General features: G+C 38.6%; 2 pseudogenes; one reads left to right on the top strand and one right to left on the bottom strand.

Moving 5' to 3' along the window:
• The first annotated feature begins 437 nt into the window (after positions 1-437).
• LOC125754678 (elongation factor 1-alpha 1-like) overlaps positions 438-15504 on the top strand; it is a 166730-nt pseudogene continuing 151663 nt past the window's right edge.
• The window catches only part of LOC112649185 (60S ribosomal protein L13-like), a 118292-nt pseudogene continuing 103472 nt past the window's right edge, over positions 685-15504 (bottom strand).

Raw genomic sequence — 15504 nt, 5'->3', positions numbered from 1 at the left:
TTGTTCCCTGATATCCCAAGATAATTTGGTACCAAGAGAAAACACTGGAGATAGAGTGCTGAGTGAAGAAAAAGTAGAAGGGCAGAGACTAGGTAAGTGGAAATTGAGTTCTTGAATGGAAAAGATGCCTGATGAGAGTGCAGATTCAGGCTCCAGTGTGATTGCCAATGGAAATCAAAAGCAAAATCACGAGAGTGTGAGCAGGTTTCTTCAAACTGGGCAAGAAGCAAGGAAGCCATATTTCCTGCCGCCTTTGTCTCTGGTCATATTTTTTTCACACCGGTCGGGCGGGAGAAGAGGGCATGTGGGTAGTCTTAGATAGAATTTCTGGAGCAACACTGCCATCGTGAGGAAATCTCTGGAAAAAGCCCCAAGGCTTCTCTGAAATGACTTTTACTTTGGAAAGGTCCATTCAGTGGGGAGGTTAACTGGCTGGGCCCGGAACTTGGGCTCAGTGCCTCCACCAGAGGCCTCCTTGATCTCTGAATAAAGGTGGGGTTCAGGTGTCAGAGGTGGCTGGTGCGGAGGCAGGGCTGCCAGCAGCAGCCAGGAAGTCAGAGCACAGGAAGTTGTGGGATGGGTTCTTGGTATTCGCCCTGTGTGGGCGGGACCAGAGGAAGCCACTAACAAAGTACTGAGCCTGTGGGTCTTTTCTCCCAGCCTCTCTGAGCACGTGGTGTTCGCTTACTCTGGGATGCTGGACCTTTTTGGTAGCAGAATCTGAGCGGACAGGACAATTCCTGGTGGCTTATAGCACCGCCCAGTGTGCTTGCTGGAGATCTCAGATGCACCCAAATTGGAGCTGGGAGAGTCTGGAGACATATGGAACCACCTAGCCAAGCCAAGAACAGTTAGTACTTCTGCTACAAGGTCAGGCTTTGCACAAACTGATGGGAACCAAAAACAAGTGAAGAAGAATGAAGATGAACCCACATTTCAAAAGTCCTTTTCTGCTGGAGGTGGCATTACCTGTGACCTCGCCTCACTTCATACATGGCTGTTGGAGCAGGTACATTGTAAAGAAGCATAATTGTTTCTAGAAATGTAAAAACAGGTGGCAAAATTTTAAGACATGTTGAAATTCCAAAGAGTATTTGATGATGTTTCTAAAAGCATTCAAGATGCATGGTAGGAAAACTTGTTTTCATGCTTAAAGTAGAAGGGAATTTGACCATTATTTTTAAAAAGTACATATATGTGCAAAGTGAAGAGATAAGAATGCATGGCAATTTTTTAAGTGGTTATTTCTTCTGATCGAGGTACCATTTGTTTTCTACTTTATAATTTCTTAAAATTTGGGGATCCCTGGGTGGCTCAGCGGTTTCGCGCGCCTGCCTTTGGCCCAGGGCGCGATCCTGGAGATCCGGGATCGAGTCCCGCGTGGGGCTCCCAGCATGGAGCCTGCTTTTCCCTCTGCCTGTGTCTCTGCCTCTCTCTCTCTCTGTGTCTCTCATGAATAAATAAATAAAATCTTTTTAAAAAAATTGAATGCTCTGCCAGCAGCAAGAATAACTTTTGTAATTTCTTGGAGTAGAAAGGTTTTCTATGGTAAACATAAAAATATTCTCAAGCACTCAAAAATACATACTGATAGGCAAGTATGCAAATTGCTTAGAGTAGTGCTCAAGACTGTGCAAATCTGTACCCAGTATGCATCTACTATATTTAAAGAGAAGCGTACCTGTGTAACATTTATATATGCATATATATGTATTTTTTTAAAGATTCTATGTATCCATTCATGAGAGACACAGAGAGAGAAAGGCGGAGACACAGGCAGAGGGAGAAGCAGGCTCCATGCAGGGAGCCCGACGTGGGACTCAATCATGGGACTCCAGGATCACGCCTTGGGCCAAAGGCAGACGCTCAACTGCTGAGCCACCCAGGCATCCCTATATATGTATTTTTATATAAAATGCGCATATATGCGAACATTTTAAAAAGCAATATATTCACAACGATGTTCAGTGTTATAGTATACATGCTTTTCAATGTGAAATTCTGTCAGCATATTTATATCCGTATTTACATTTATATGAAAGAAAGCATTAATGAAAAATTAGAGCTGCATGTAAAGGATGTGCATGTATCTATCTAAAAGTTTTCTTAGAGTACACATCTGGGTGACTGAATTTTAGAGACCACAGTTTTAACCTTCATTTATTGAATTGTGTTTTTCTTAGCAGTTTTTAAAAATAATTTTAAGATAAAAAATTTGGTGTAAATTTTGCGAAGTGTAAAAGAAACCCTAATGTTCTGAGAAATGGGTATTTAGTGTCTGTTCCAATATTAGTTTTAGAACATATACATGGCATTATATTAATGATCAGGTAAGGCAAGTCTCAAGATAAGATTATTGAGTGGTGGCATTATAGGCATTTGATGTCCTGTGTATGAATGAAACTAGATTAAGTGCGAACCTAATTAATATTCTTAAGTAATGAGTCAATCAAGTAGTTCTTTGCAAATATTTATTGTCTAAAATCCAGGTCTTGCAAATGTTTCACAATAATTTCAAACTACCAAAGAATTAGAAGTGAAAATTTTGAATCTAAAACGTGAGGACTTCATAAATCCAATTTAAATGAAAATTTATTATAGTTTATTACATGAATACAAAACTGTGTATGTGTGTTGAAAGATTGGAGGTAAATGTGTGAAAGGTTATCAGTGCTCAATACAATATTTTATGACAAGTACTTTTACTTATGGTTTTTTTCTGAATCCTTTGCGCAAGCACTATGTTTTGGTTACATATGAGAAAACACAACAAAACTGATCCCTAACAATTAATGGCATGCACATACGTAATAATAATAATTTAAAAATCACAGGAAGCCTTTGAAAGTCCTAATCACATGCATTGGAATATGGTTGTGTTCCATTGTTAAATGATGAAACTATGAGCAAAATAATGCCCCTTCTGACTGGAATTTATATATGTTCCAGTATATTTGTCACTCCAAGTGGAACATTGTATGGAAATCAGTATGGAAATCAGATTTGCGAGTGCTCTGGACCCTGCTCTTGGGGTTCTAGCCAAATGGTTCCCTCCCACCACACAGGCAAGGCCAGGTGCTCTTGCAGAAAATGGAGGAGGACTTTCAGGGAACCTGGCACTGAGATAAGTCAGGAGCCACGTGGCCTGGTGCGGGAGATTTGCTCTTCTCCAGGCCCTTATTCCCATCATTTTCTTTACTCCCTTAGCCCTGGATCCCTAGGAATTAACCAACTGAAGCAAATAACATGGGAAAATGTTGGGGATCAAAGCTGAGTGAAGAGCAGACCTACAAAGCCTTGGTAGAATGGAAATGAAATTCTTGAAAACATGGTTGATGAGGGTAGGTGGTTTAGGTCTCTGATTTTTGAGGTAAACTAGGAGCTAAAGTTTATCTTTTCTAGTAGCTTTCCCCCAAACTGGGCAAATGGCTAGACAACTTTGTTTCCTGACTCCTTTGTTGCTTGGTGGGTTTTTTTTTTTTTAATGGGGGGGAGGGGGTGGTTCCCAGGGAGGTGGGTTAATTGGCTTTTCCAGGGCAATACCGCCCCCAAGAGGAAGTAGTTTGACAAAACCCAGTGGTGTTAGAACTGTGGGGACTAGCAGTTAAGAAAGGTTTGGCCTTTTAAGAGGTTGAGTGGACTCTGGCCTTGAGCTGGGCCCCCTCCTTGTCAAATCTGAAGCCACTGGATTCTAGTTGTCCTTGAGGCTGTTCTTGGTGAAGGGCAGCCAAGGGGGATTTGGAGACATTTGCGAAAACATGCCTCAATAGTCAGGAACCCAATGAAGGTGTAAGGTGCCCTCTGACCTTATTGCTGTGCTTGAGCTAAGCAGATAGCTGACAAATCCTGCAGACAAATCCTGCATCGGATAAGTAAACTACCTGTTTGGAGTTAATAGTTTGGCTTGCTCGTATGTTAGACTGGGGAAGCTAGATGTGGGAAGACAACACTCCCTATCTGAAGTTAGAATTGTGGGTGACGTGAGGTAGCCCTAAGCCCTGGAATTCCCCAAACTCAAGAATTCCGTGTTTACGTATTTTGGTTTACATAAAGAGAATATTTGGCCAGGGGATAGAAGCCTAAAGCACCTTTCTGAGTCCCAGGAATTCAAACATGACACCATGACCAGTAACAGGAGATTATAACTATTGCCAAGCCAAAGTACAGCTCCCTATTGATACTCATTTCAGATCAAAAGCTGTTTCCACATGAAAAGTTAAAAAAAAAAGCAAACCCAGTAAGAAAGGTTGCAAAGAAAAAAGCAGGCACTTCCTAGAAAATAAAGGCATGCAACGCAGAAGTCTTTTAGCAGAGATTTTCAAACTCACCAGCACCACATTAAATTGCAGTTCGACATGATCTCCCATAATACCTTTCATTCTTCATCATAACCCTGAGCAAGCCACTGAAAATGAAGCCATTATCACCCAGTTTGTGTAATGATTTATAGAATTGGACAGGTTCCTACCAGGTGAGAAGGATTGTCAATTGGATCAACTCTTTGGAAGTCATTTGGCTGACATCAGTTAATCTTTCAGATGGGAATATCCTTTGTCCAGAGACTTGTCTCTTAAAAGTGACCACATAACCACATTTCCACAGGAAAGCAGATAGCTGGGGCCAAGGAAGATCACTGAGGTTTCCTTTGCAAGAGTGGATAGCAGGGAGAGGCAAAAAGTCCATTTACTGTGTGCAGTTAGTCTTTGTAAGCCCTTGGAATGTTTGAAATCCATTCTCTGAGTCTTTATCAGGAGAGATGTCCATAACTTTGATTCCAGGAAGGTAAAGCAGTGTTGGCACTTTGAGATCAAATCATCCAAGGTTTCTAATACAAGGTAAATGAAATGGAAAAATAAAGTCTGTCTTTCTCTGCTTATTACATACATGATTAATTCAAGTTGAAAACAAACACATAAGGATTCAAAAAAGTGATTAAGCACAAGGGAAGTATCTGGAAAGCATACAAACAGCTAACACTTTCTAACTTTCTAGAGTGATGTTTCCATTGGCTTGATTCAAGTTTTAATTTTATACTTGCCTACAATCTCAAAATGTCAAAAGTGGGAAAAGCTTGCATTTGAAAATTAAAAAAAAATCAAGCAACCAACTTTATACCAATATGCAGTTAAGAAAAGAGGATATCAAAAGATCTATTTTTCTTTTTTTTAAGATTTTATTTATTTATTCATGAGAGACAAAGAGAGAGTGAGAGGCAGAGACGCAGAGGGAGGAGCAGGCTCCATGCAGGGAGCCCGATGTGGGACTGGATCCTGAGATTCCAGGAACACGCTCTGGGCCAAAGGCAGGCGCTAAACCACTGAGCCACCCGGGCATCCCTATTTTTCTTTTAAAAACATGCAGGGTCTGTGTCCCTGCAAGATTTAAAGGCCTCAGACTTAATTGTTATACAGATGGAATGGTATTTACAAAATCTGCTTAACAAAAGATACAAATTTATTTTTTTAAAGATTTTATTTATTTATTCATGAGAGACACAGAGAGGCAGAGACATAGACAGAAGGAGAAGCAGGTTCCCTCTGGGGAGCCTGATGTAGGACTTGATACCAGGATGCCAGGATCACGACCTGAGCCAAAGGCCACCCAGGGTCCCCGAAAATACCAATTTCTGAAGCATTTTGATCCATATGCAGAGGCTTATGTGATATAATACTTGAGAAAACAATAATAGAAGGAAGCAACTTAAACTGCAAGGGTATTCCATATGTATCATGAAGTCCAGCAAATCCTGACAGCCTGCACACATGTGCCCACACATACTAATTATGTACTAAATATAACATAAAGTAGCAGAATGGGATAGATCCAATATCAGTGGCATATTTACTGAGTTTCTGTGATTTAGAGTATCATTTTTTTACTGTTTTCTATTTGCTCAATTTACTGATTATTTTCCAGATGCACATTATTCCCATAATTTGATCAACAATGAAGGAATACTATGTGACTTAAGCATAAAATCAGGTTGTTCATGAATAGTAAATGCTCTTGGCAAGTACCCACTGTCCAATGTTGAGTTAAAAATTCATGCCACCAAATTCCATGTACATACAGTGTGAAGAGGATGGTTTTGAAGACATAGAAACATTTAGAGTTTGTGTGTGTATATGCATGCGTGTGTGCATAGCATCGTGCTGAGGAATATGGGGATATAATGATGTAGACTAAATCTATTTAGCTCTCATGAATAATTGTATATCACTTATAATATTTAAACCAACATATTCATCAAGCTGCTTATTAATAGTGGTTTCCTAGGGAGAGAGGGATCCGGGATAAAGTGTTTCCATTTGTTCTTGACCCTCTGTGTTCTAAGAGATTTTTCAAGAAGCCGATAATATATTTGTAATTTGAGAACCAATCTAGAACAAATATGTACAGAGGTTACTGATGTAAACTTACTTTGTTGGCTATTTGAGACTTAATGTGTTTATATCTCTAACTGTTCACAGAAAACAAGATTCAGGACACCCTGTTTTGAAAACCCTTGTCTGCTTGAGTGAGCATTACTTGTGACTTCACTGTACTTTACACATGGCTAATGTAGCTGGCAATTTTGTAAGCAGGAATGCTTAATTCTAAAGAAATGAAAAAAGATGAGAGGTGATATTAGAAATGGGAAGTATTCTAAGGAATATTTAATGATATTTGCGAAGAACTCAAACTATAGTTGGTGAAAAAAGTATGTTTGAACACTTGAAGTGCAAGGGAACTGGGATTTTAGATTAAAAAAAATAACACAGGAAGGATGTGAGAGTTTGGCAAAAACAGTTTATAGGTGCCATTTATTTTTTTTAAAGATTTTATTTATTCATGAGAGACACACACAGAGAGAGGCAGAGACACAAGCAGAGAGAGAGGCAGGCTCCATGCAGGGAGCCTGATGTGGGACTCCATCCTGGGACTCCATAGATCCCGGGACTCCACAACCATGCCCTGGGCCGAAGGCAGGCACTCACTAAACTGCTGAGCTATCCAGGGATCCCCTATAGATGCCATTTATTTTGGCTGTATAATTTCTCAAAATCTTGACAGATTGCCAACAGCAGGTGTCACTCATTTAATTCCTTGAGAGACCTCTTTCTAGAATAAAATGTAAGGAAATTTGAAAATAGGGAAAATATATATTGATATGGGGTCATGCAATTCATATAGGCTATGCAGGAGATTTTGTGCAAAACTACCCTATTATAAGTCAAATTATAATTAAGGAGAAATGTGTGTTTATGTGTCTATGCAAATGGGGCAATAAAAAGCAATTTTCATAATTTATTTCCTAAAGTCTTGCAAATTTTATATAATATTCTCAAAATGCCCAGGAATCAGGAAGAAAAATTTCTTATGCAAACCATAATGTATTAACATCCAAAATTTAATATCAATTTATTGTTGTGTGTGAATATAAATATAGAACTCTGTGTATTGAGAGGAGTGGAAAGACATCATCCAAAAGGTTATCAGTGGTCATAGAAAGTTTTATGGCAGTGCTTTACTCTTGATCAGCATTTCCTTGTTTTTGAATCCTTGGCAAGCATGTCTTAGTTACTGATGAAAATGATTTTCAGATTGATCTCTAAGAGATAAATGGTAACACACATGCACCCTCAATAAAGTCATAGAAGTGCAACTGAAGGCCACTTAGTGACATGGGCAGGTGCTTGTGTTTCAATGTCATATGGGGGCATGAGACAAAATTCTGAGTAACCAAAATTCTGAGTAATATATATATATATATATATATATTATATATATATTCTGCCATGTGGGACAGTAGATGGCAGGTAGTGATGAAAGCTATGTGGGCCCCTTCTCTGAAGGCCCCAGTCAAATGGCTGCCAACCATTTAATGCATGCCTATATCTTTACCTAGAAAATGTAGAATTCCTTAAGAGCAGAATTGAGCCAGGCAAGGAAACATGGATTGATACCTAGAGATGCACTCCTGGTTGAATTTCCAGCATTTTCTTTTTCTGTTTAGGCCTGGATCCTTGAAAATTGCCCCCAGAACTAGACAACTAGACAACGAAAAAATGATGTAGATGTGATGTTGAGTGAACAGGAACAAAATTTTGAAAACTAAGCCTGGTAGAATCCGAATTCTTTAAAAGAGAAGAGGCTTGATAAGAGTGGGTAGTTTTGGGCGTCAGTTTGATTTCAGGTGAAAACCAAAGCAGTGATTCCTTCGATAGCTCAGTTGGTAGAGCGGAGGACTGTAGTGAAAACCAAAGAAAAGGTGCCTCATTGAGAGCAGGTTTGCTTAAACTGGGCAAGATACTAAGGCAGCTATTTTCTGGTGCCTTTGCTGCTTAGGAGTGTTTTTTCAGACAGAATGTGTGGGTGAAGAGGGCCTGGAGGAAGGCAGCAGAATATTTGGTGGCAAAGCTGGTGCACTACTGCCGTCCTGAGGAAATTGTTATACTATATGTTGGCAAATAGAACTCCAATAAAAAAAAATACAAAAAAAGAATAAATAAAGTAAAAAAGAAACCTAGGAGTATTTAAATTCTTTTTTTTTTTTTAAAGATTTTATTTATTTGTTCATGAGAGACACAGAGAGGCAGAGGGAGAAGCAGGCTCCATACAGGGAGCCCGACATGGGACTCGATCCCAGGTCTCCAGGATCACACCCCAGGCTGCAGGCGGCACTAAACCGCTGCGCCACCGGGGATGCCCGAGTATTTAAATTCTTAAAAACAAAACAAAACACCTATGCCATTATTGCTTTGTTTTCGTGAGGACTTTCGGTTTCTAGAGGTTAGTTCAGTGGAGAGGCTGAGCAGGCCCTGGCACCAAATTGGACCTCTGTAGTTTCTCTGAGTTCTTCCAGGGGCTCTTGCCAAAGGCCTATAACCGTATGATAAAGGTGAGGTCCAGGAATAGGAGCTGGTCATTGGGAAGGCCGACCTGAACCGTGGTTGCCAGGAAGTCTCAGCAGTGGAAGTCGTGGGGCGGGGCTTTGCTTTCCTCTGAGTGTCAGTGAGATTAGACGTGCCTGGGAGCTTCCTGCACGTCACCTTGACGTTTGTCTCTTCTCCCTGCCCTTCAGATGGTGAGGCAAGCCTGTTCATGGTGTTCTGGAGCCTTAGAATTGGAGCTCCCTGTACTAGCGGCATCACAATGTACAAAACAGTGTTATTTGAAGTAGATGTGTTTGCTGGGGTATCTCAGATAGAAGAGTCTGGAATCTACTACTTGGGCAAGGGGGACAAATGGAGAAGCATTAGAAGCCATCCGGCCAAGCCATAGAAGACCCCAAACATCTGCTAGGGGATCAGAGGCATGCATATAGGAGGAAAAAACACAAGGAAGGCTAGAAGGAATTCTCTGAGCCCAGAGGCAGCAAAGGCAAATGCTTGCATCTGGTTTCTCAAATCTCAAAGGCCTGACAGCAGCACTCTGCAGTCATCTCAGTTGTCTTGCTGGGCTTGCATCTGGTTTCTCAAATCTCAAAGGCCTGACAGCAGCACTCTGCACTCATCTCAGTTGTCTTGCTGGGCTTGGGGAGAGGGAGGACTTACAGCCTTGGTCGTTTCAGAGGATGCTGATGTCGTTGAAGCCTCACTATTCTCCTCATACTTAACACTTGTTCTTCTCTGTTATTGTTTCCTAAGTTCCAGACGAAGATGGCCTAATAAACTTGACAAGAGTGTTTGGGTGTTGAATACTGTCAGACCCATACTTCTTGCTCCCAACATAGTGATGGATGTCTAGAATTTCTTGGGATTCTGCCCTAATTGAAGACCACATTGGTGTTCTCCTTTCCTTACTCTGCATTTGACCTTTTAGAGTAGTTGAAGGTGATTTTGTCTTGGGCTTAGCTTAGGTGGCAGCTTCCTGTGACTGAAATTAATAATTTCTATTCCTGCTGCGTTTAAACCAATGGCAAATGGGTAAAGAAATAAAGAGACAATTTACCAAAGAAGAAATCCAACTGTTCATAAGAGAAAAGACACTCAGATTTACTAGTGTTCAGGAAGCTGCAAGAGTCAGCAAAAAAAAAAAAGAGCAAACATTGTATATCATTTATTTATAAACATACGTAACAGGTTGGTATATATTTATTTAGCTGTGCATACATATCTATGTTACACACATATTATGTGTATATGAATACTAAGTTATATATAATTTCTTACTATATACAGGTATGTATATATACATGTATATATGTATGTAAGTACACAATTAAATAAATTCTGTTAAGTCTCTTCCCCGAGACCTAGAGCAAAGTCTGGAACTTGGCAGGAACTAGATATGTATTTTCTGAATTGGATATATGATTGCCTACACATATTGAGAGATCTAGAAAGAAAAACATCAGTGTGCAAATAGTAGTTACCATACTATCATATACTGCTTAGGAATGGGTGATCATGACCCTTTTTAATTTTTATTATTTTGGTTACATTTTTTAGAAATGTACTTTTAAAAAAATTAAGTAACATTTATTTCAATATATTTGAGAATAAAATCCCAGGTTATTAAATATCATCAGTAATAAGAGTCATTTTTAAAAATGCCTATCTACTTTATCTATTTCTCTTATAGGTGTTTTAATAGTCTTAAAAATTAAATTTTGCATTAAAAATTGTCTTCTGAAGACTAATGACACTGTGAGAAGTTATTGATGTCAAGAGAGTGTGAAATTGAAATTCAAGCTTGTTCCACATAAAATAATACACATCTAACCTACCTATACAGATAATATGTAAGAAAAGAACAAAGCAAAACAAAAGCTATCAATGCCTATATTGAGATGATAGGATGGTACATGTTCTTTAAGTGCTTCCTGGTAATAACTTATTTTTATGGTGCCTATATTACATATGCAATTTAGGCCAAATGTAAAGCAATTTCCAAAATAAAGGGACAAAAGTATTATTAAGCTTACAAAGGGTATTACATTACATGAGAAAGTACTCATGATATAATAGACACAACCAAGTTAAGATTTCTAGGTGATGTGGCAAGTCAAACACGGGCATCTAAGTTTTTTTCCTGATTCCCCTCCGAAGTGGAGGCAAAGAGATTTTTCTAAAAGGTATTAAACTCAGTACAGAAAAAGTAAGAGACAACATCAGAAATATTTAGAAGCTGAAAGCAGATGGAAAATGATAAATGATTAGTAGACAAGAGATAAATTAATCCTGATACAGTAGAAACAAAAGTAGAGAACTAACCAGATTTAAACCAAGCCAGACTTTCCCTGTGTTTAAATCATACCTCAACAAACCTGACAGTGCCTCTTCCAAAGAAGGAGGAGGAGGAAAAGGAAGAAGATGAAGAAGAGTAAGAGTAAGAAGGAGGATAGAGGCCAATTGTGACATAAAATGAGAAGATCAGAGTGCCTGCCTACCTAAAGAAAATACAAGTGCTAAAAAAGCTAAAATAAGGATTCTTTGGACTGAGGACCAGCAGACATAGTGGCATGCTAGGTCACTTTACTGGACACAGGATAAGTAAGTAAAGTTGTGCATACTAGATACTAATAAACACAGTCCTCTTCTCCATTTGGTTTCTTTATTTTTTTTAAAGGTTTACTATATTTTTTAAACTTTTTTTTAATTTTTATTTACTTATGATAGTCACAGAGAGAGAGAGAGAGAGAGAGGCAGAGACACAAGCAGAGGGAGAAGCAGGCTCCATGCACCGGGAGCCCGACGTGGGATTCGATCCAGGTCTCCAGGATCGCACCCTGGGCCAAAGGCAGGCGCTAAACCACTGCGCCACCCAGGGATCCCTCCATTTGGTTTCTAGAACACAAGCAACAAAGATTTCCCCACCAGAGGGAAGAATTGTCAAAGCCTTCTCTGGGGAATTAAAGTTCCAAGCTAGATCACTCTACAGTGAAATCCAGAAGCACTGTATAATCAATTTCTAAACAGCATTTAAATCAATCCAGGATTAAGTAGAAAACTGAAGACTCTCCGGTATCCAAAAGGAGCCATAACAAGAAAGATACAGACCAAAACATAGAACTATGTTGGAGAAGACCAACTTAAAGAGAGAAGAGAACTTCAAAAATTAATTATTATCCATATGATCAGACAGGCCAGAGATAATACTGCAACTGTGATAGCAGAAAAGGAAACAATGAGAAAGATAAAGTTAAAATGGAAAGGAACACTACAAGTAAAAATGACATTGGAGAAATACAAAACTCACCAAAGATGTTGGAAAAAGACTTGTAAATACCAAAAATGAGAAAGAAAAAAATACCTAAGAAAATTAGAGTATATCTGTAAATGTCATTGATTCTCTCAGTAATAGAAGTTCCCAGAAATTTCACAGGAATGTGGAATATGGTATCCCACATTGAAAGGGGCCACCAGGTTGACAGCACCCTGGATGAAAAGAGGAAGACATTTTGGGCAATTTCAGAACCTTGGTAACAGAAGGAAGATCATAGAACTAGCATACAAATATGAAGAATCAGAATGACTTTGAAATTCTGAACATTAACATTGGAATCTAGAAAGTAGTGGAACAATGCCTTAAATTCTGAAAAAATATTATTTCCAACTTAGAATTTTATACACAGAAAAGCTTGCACTGAAATGTAAGGGTAAAGATACTCTCAAATATGCAAGGTCTTTAAAGTATACTTGCCACGTAGTTTTTTTTTTTTTTTAATGCTGTAGCTTGTGCCTAAAAAAGAGTTTACAGATATTAGAAGAAAATGATAGGTTTTATGAAACCAGAGATCCAGTAGAGGAGAAATGAGAAGGGAATCGTCAGAATATTGATGAAAGAAGTATCAAAATGACAATTAAGCAAGCATCAGACAAAGGGGAAACTAGAACACATTGGAGGTGATCAGAAAATTGAGGTAAATTTTGCCAAGAAAATCAAATTGATAGAAATCTTAATATTTAAGACAGCTTGTATACTTTCATATAATACATAACAAATTTGTTATGATCATTATGAATGAGTAAAATAGGATTTTGAATGACATCTGTTTTCATCAGAATAAATATGAAGTAAATGGATATTTATATTTTAAATTTTTAAGTAGGCTTCACACCCAACATGGGGCTCAAACTCACAAACATGACATCAAGAGCCACAGACTCTACCATCTGAGCCAGCCAAGTACCCCATAGATATTTCTTAAATAACCATGATAAATTGATGAAACTAATTAATGGAGTTATTTGTTCAAGGTTTGAAATACAAACCCTGAAAATAGGAAAAGATTTTGGCAAGATGTTAAACAATATGTAAACAAAAAATTATATAAAAATATATATTAAATAGAAACCCATTTTATGAATAAAAGCTTCAGGTCATATTTACAAGGAAAAGAGCCATGGGATTTTTAAAATTCAGGTTATTATGTATGAAAAGTAGAATTGTGACAAATTTATTAATTCCTTATTCATAATATCTTAGTTTTAATTTTTTTTTAGATTTTATTTATTTATTCATGACACACACACACACACACAGACAGGGACACAGACAGGGAGAATCAGGCTCCTTGCAGGAACGCTGATGTGGGACTTGATCCCGGGACCAGGATCACACTCTGAGTCAAAGGCAGATGTTTAACTGCTGATGAGCCACCCAGGCATCCCAGTTTTGAATATTTTAGAGTAGCCTGTATCTTCTGTATATATGTGGGGAAATAAAGCTATTCTTATAGTAAAACATTAAGAAATTGGAAATTATATAAGGATATGGATTCATGTAAAATAATGTGTTAAAGATATAGGACAAAATTAGATTCAGTATGATACAACACATATTTTTTAAAAAGTCACACATAGACAAACAAACATATCCACCAAAAGAGTGCATTTCTGTTGACAGAATTAATTGCTGAATTAAAAAATATGCCAATGTGTAAAAACACATTACTAAACAAATATGTATGAAAAAAATTTAAATGTATATAAAATCTAGTAGTTCCACTTGAAAAGTAGACATTGGAAACAACATGAAAATTCAAAATATAGACATGAATGCAGCTGAAATCTTACAGTCTACTATTATGTTCTGAAAATAAATTAGAAACAGGAATAATCTTTTATCTATTCTAAGATGGAGAAACAGAAATTAGCTCCTGCTTGGGGCGCCTGGGTGGCTCCATTGGTTAAGCATCCAATTCTTGATTTCAGCTCAGGTCATGATACCAGAGGTCCTGAGATTGAGCCCTGTGTCAGAGTCTGCTTGAGATTCTTTTCTCCCTTTCTCTCTGCCCCTCCCTTGGCTCAAGCTTATACTCTCCCTTCCTCAATAAATAAGTAAATAAAATCTTAAAAAAAAAAAGAAATTAGTTCCTGCTATAGAAGTGATAGAAACATGGGAAAAATAATCAGTACACACATTTTTTTTCAGTAAAAAAATAAATGTAAAGGTACATTTGGTACCCCATGTAGGATGTGTCACAAATCAATTAAAAGTTACATAGGCCTGAGCACCTGGGTGGCTCAGGGGTTGAGTGTCTGTCTTTGGCTCAAGTCGTGATCCCAGAGTCCTGGGATTGAGTCCTACATTGGGCTGCCTGTGGGGAGCCTGCTTCTCCCTCTGCCTATGTCTCTACCTCTCTTTCTATGTCTCTAATGAATAGATAAATAAAATCTTAAAAAAAAAAAGAGTTACATAGGACTTAAGAACAGAATCTCTAACTGAGCCAAACAATAGCCCTCCACTAAGCTTAAAAGACCTAAGATTCCTTGGGCAGTTAAGAAATCATATAAAAGACCTGAAGAACAAGTGACTGGAGATGGCCTCCTCTATGCATGGAATTCCAGCATTTTCTTCCATTTAATCCTGATACCCCGAGAATTCTCCCTAGAGGACAATTTGATAATTGGGAAAATGCTAGAGAACTAATGTTGTTGAGTAAAGAAGAGCAGAATCCAAGATCTGGTGGAAAGGTAACACCTGGTAAAAGAAGATATCTGATGATAATGAGTGGTTTAGGCTTCAGTTTGATTGTAGATGGATATTGAAAGCTAATTCCAGTTGTGCGAGCAGGTATCCTCAAACTGGGCAATGTATAAGGCAGGTCTGCTTTATAGTACCTTTGTCTTTTGTTAGCGTTTTTTGAGACTGGATGGGAGGGAGAAGAGGGCGGGCTGGTTGAGGTTTCTGGAGCTCTACTGCCATCGTGAGGAAATTGTTTGTTGAATTCCCAAGTCATGAGTTTTTCCTCTCAGGAAGACCCAGAAATTGAAGGATGTTGGGCCCTTGGGGTGGTTGAGCATCCCGTGGCGCCAAGCATTGCATCCTCGCCTTCATTTCTGAGGCCTTTCAGGATACTGGCCAAAGGTGTGATATAAGACCTGGCTAGTGAGGCGCCAGGACTGAACAGACAGCTACCAGGAAGTCCAGGCACAAGAAGTTGTGGGGAGGAGCTTTGGTGTCTATCCAGTGTAGGCAGGATTATAGGAAGTGACTTACAGCTAAGTGCAGGGCTTATGATCATTTGCCTCCTTTCCCTGTCCCTAGGACATGAGGCAGACAGTCTGGGATAAA

The sequence above is a fragment of the Canis lupus genome, chromosome X (assembly GCF_003254725.2).
Source record: "Canis lupus dingo isolate Sandy chromosome X, ASM325472v2, whole genome shotgun sequence".
Lineage (NCBI taxonomy): Eukaryota > Metazoa > Chordata > Mammalia > Carnivora > Canidae > Canis > Canis lupus.
The sequence above is the reverse complement of the archived record's forward strand: the minus strand, read 5'-3'. Positions and strand labels throughout refer to the sequence as shown.